Source organism: Belonocnema kinseyi, chromosome 7, assembly GCF_010883055.1.
Source record: "Belonocnema kinseyi isolate 2016_QV_RU_SX_M_011 chromosome 7, B_treatae_v1, whole genome shotgun sequence".
NCBI classification, from domain to species: Eukaryota; Metazoa; Arthropoda; class Insecta; order Hymenoptera; family Cynipidae; genus Belonocnema; species Belonocnema kinseyi.
Window position 1 is genome coordinate 135,270,999 of NC_046663.1, and position 3,524 is coordinate 135,274,522.

Consider the following 3,524-nt stretch of genomic DNA (forward strand, 5'->3'; position numbering starts at 1 on the left):
CTCGACACCTTGACAAATGTAATTCCATGTAGAAACATGCGTTTAAATAAAATATTTTACCAAAAAAGTTACCCACGCTTTAACTTGACAGACTGTAAATGAGAAAATGGATTTAATATTATTCAATGTAATGTATAATATTTATTTAAATTGAACCAAACCTCATATATACATTTAAACAGTTAAATAATTCATTTGTTGCTTAATCTTGAAAGCTTTTTTCTCGCTGCGTTCAGCCCCTAATAATTTTATTGAAAAATTTAAATTTAAAGCAGATTTTGAATTAAATAGTTAATTATATTATTGCGAATCTCATTTCTAAAATAAACAGACTATACGCTATTAAAATCTATAAACAAACGTACTTTACTCATGACGCACAATTGGAGGAAATGCACTTTTTTCATTTAAAAATGTCCAGAGCCTTCAATTTTCTTGCGATTTTGAATTTTTTTGTTTTAAATTAAAGATAATTAAATTCTATGGATCTTGACTATTTTTTTATTAATAATTTTTCCAGTCAAAGTATGAACAAAGTCTTATTATCGATGAATTTTTTTTTGCTAAACGTGCTTCCCATTAATGCAGAAATGATATTTAATAACAAAAATAATTTAAAAGTTTATAATAACCACTGTGATTAACCGTTTTTGTGGCAAAATATTAGAATTTAAGATTTTTCAAATTATAATTTTCTTCAATGGCCAGAACGACTTCAGGTATTCCTTAAAATAATTAATATTTAATAGTATTTGATAAAATATAACAATTTAAATTTTTGTAAACAAATTAGATAAACAAATTTTTAATGTTGGCCCTTTCGTATAGAACATTTTTTTTGCACTAAAAATGTTATAAGCTATTGGACGAATGATTGCAGGTCACAAAAATATTATAAAAGTTAACAATAGCCACTGTTATTAACAATTCTTGTGACAAAATATTTAAACTTAAGGTCTTATCAAATTTAAATTTTCTTTGATGGCCAAGTCAGTGAGTTATTGTCAAAAGATTTTGTATTGAGTGAATCTTAGCATGCAGTGTTATGATTCATTTCCAATCTATCACGATTAAAACCCCGACTTTTTTCAACTGAAACTGCCAACATTGGAAAATTTTTTATGTAAATTGTTTATAAACGTGTAAGTTGTTATATTCTACTAAATATGATCAAAGATACATTTTTTTAGGAATATCCGTAGCCACTGTAGCGATTAAAGAAAATAAAAATTTTGATAAAACCTTAAATTTGAATATTTTGTCACAAGAATTATTTATAACAATGGTTATTGTTAACTCCTCTAATATTTTTGTAATAAGCAGTTATTCGTGCAACAGCATAAAACATTTCCAGTGTAAAAAAAATTTCTATGCGAAAGGAGCAAAATTTTGAATTTGTTCACCTAAAGTGTTTACAACCATTTAAATTGTAATATTTTATCAAATATCATTAAATATTTATTGTTTTAAGAAATACCGGAAGTCTTTCTTGCGCTTGAAGAAAATAATAATTTTTTAAATCTCAAATTCTAATATTTTGTTACAAGAATTGTTTATAACAATAGTTATTATAAACTTTTAAATTATTTTTGTTATTAAGTGTCATTTCTACATTAATGCGAAGCACTTTTAGCAACAAAAAATTTTTACCAATAATAAGACTAGTTTTAAATTTGTTTGCAACAAATGAATGGAATGATAAACAAATTATTTGTATTTTATGAGTCCCTAAACATTAATTTAAGACAATATAAAGCTTTCCTGATCAGTTATTAAAGCGTGAAAAATTGTTATGTACAAAATTTTAGGTTTTGCATACTTTGAGTAGGAAAATTATTGATAAACAAAGAGAGAAGAAAAAAGTTCGGAGCGTCCAGCTGAACGAAAAAAGTGAATTTAAATATATACACTAAATATATACATTATATTAAATAATTTTGAATCCATTTTCTCATTTATTAGTCTTTTCATTGACTTTTTACCAAATTATTCCCTCAAACATTTTAATTACAATTACTATTACTTTAAAAAAATATTTTCTTCAAAACTTAAAATTGTTAAGATTTTTAAGATACAAAGATTCTTTACTATGCAACTTAAGGTGTAGTCTTACATATTTTAATTACATATTTTAATTAATTAAAATATAAAGTTAGAACTGCTTTCAAAACGTATCTCAAAATTAAATTTTATTCACATTAAACTACATATTTTCATTACTTTAAAAAAAAAATTATTAATAGTTACTCTTATTTTTTTATATATATATTTTTTGTTTATTTGCAAACAGCATCAAGTTTTAAATTATTTTTGCTTTTTCTCAATGCAATTCAATAAAAAAGACAGACCTACTTTTTGTGGCGCCATCTGTTGGATTAGCTTAACCGACAATTCCCCCCCCCCTGCGGATCGTAAGAAAAAAGAAAAGTGGGGGCGATGCATGGGGCTGCAGCGCATAGACGCTTTTCTAACAACGATTAAAATCGTTGCGCGTCATGGTGTAGCACAACGTTTCTCAAACATACATACACAAAAGTAGATAATGCGAATTTGGTTAATACATCTTTCAATTCTTGAAGATACATAGTTTTATATTTAATAGAAATTATAGATTTCAAATTCTTAACCCATAAAGGACACTTGGGATTTACTGTGGCCCCACTGCCTTTCCAATATATTTTTAATTGCCTAGGATTGTCTAGGTAGAATGTTTAGGGCTAAATGTATTTGATCTTGAAAACCTTTCAATTATGCGAAGGAAAATGATGTACTATGAGTGATTATAGGTCTAATCAAATCTGTTGATTGTGCGATATTATGCGCATACGTTAAAAATAGTAATGAAGACAGGCTTAACACTTATTTGTTTTTGCTATACATACACGAAGGATAGCACTCCAAAAGGAGCTGAAGGACATTTTGAAGGCTTTACAGGCGAGCGAAAGAACATCCTGTAAAATCGAAATGACGATTTTAAGATAAAACAAGAGTACACTCTCAAGCTGAAGTATTCCTGACTTAAGGTCTAAAAATTTTGACCAGAAAAAGTTATACAGTTTAGAAGTAACATATGTCAAACTTCAAAATCTGATAAAACTTACACTAATTTAAAATTAGAGCGGGCACGGCTGCGGATTGAGATACAACATTCGATTTTTAGTTTTTAAAAAAATTCGTGAAAAAAAATTAAATTACAATGTTTTAAAAGTTTTAGGTCCGGATAAAACTGTTACTTTGCTTCAAATAAATTCAATTTTTCCATTTTAATTATTAAGAAACGCTTAACAAAGAAGTATTACTTTTAAAACAGTACAGCAAGTCATATATTTCATAAAAATTGTTGATCATACAAATATATCTCGTATTGCATTATTATATTGTATTATTATAAGAATCACAATAATTCTTCATTATTATAATTATTAATTTATAATTACAATCATTGTAATTTCTTTATTTATCATAATTAATGATTTTACTTTTAATCATTTATGATTAATTTTTATAATAATTAAAATAATAAA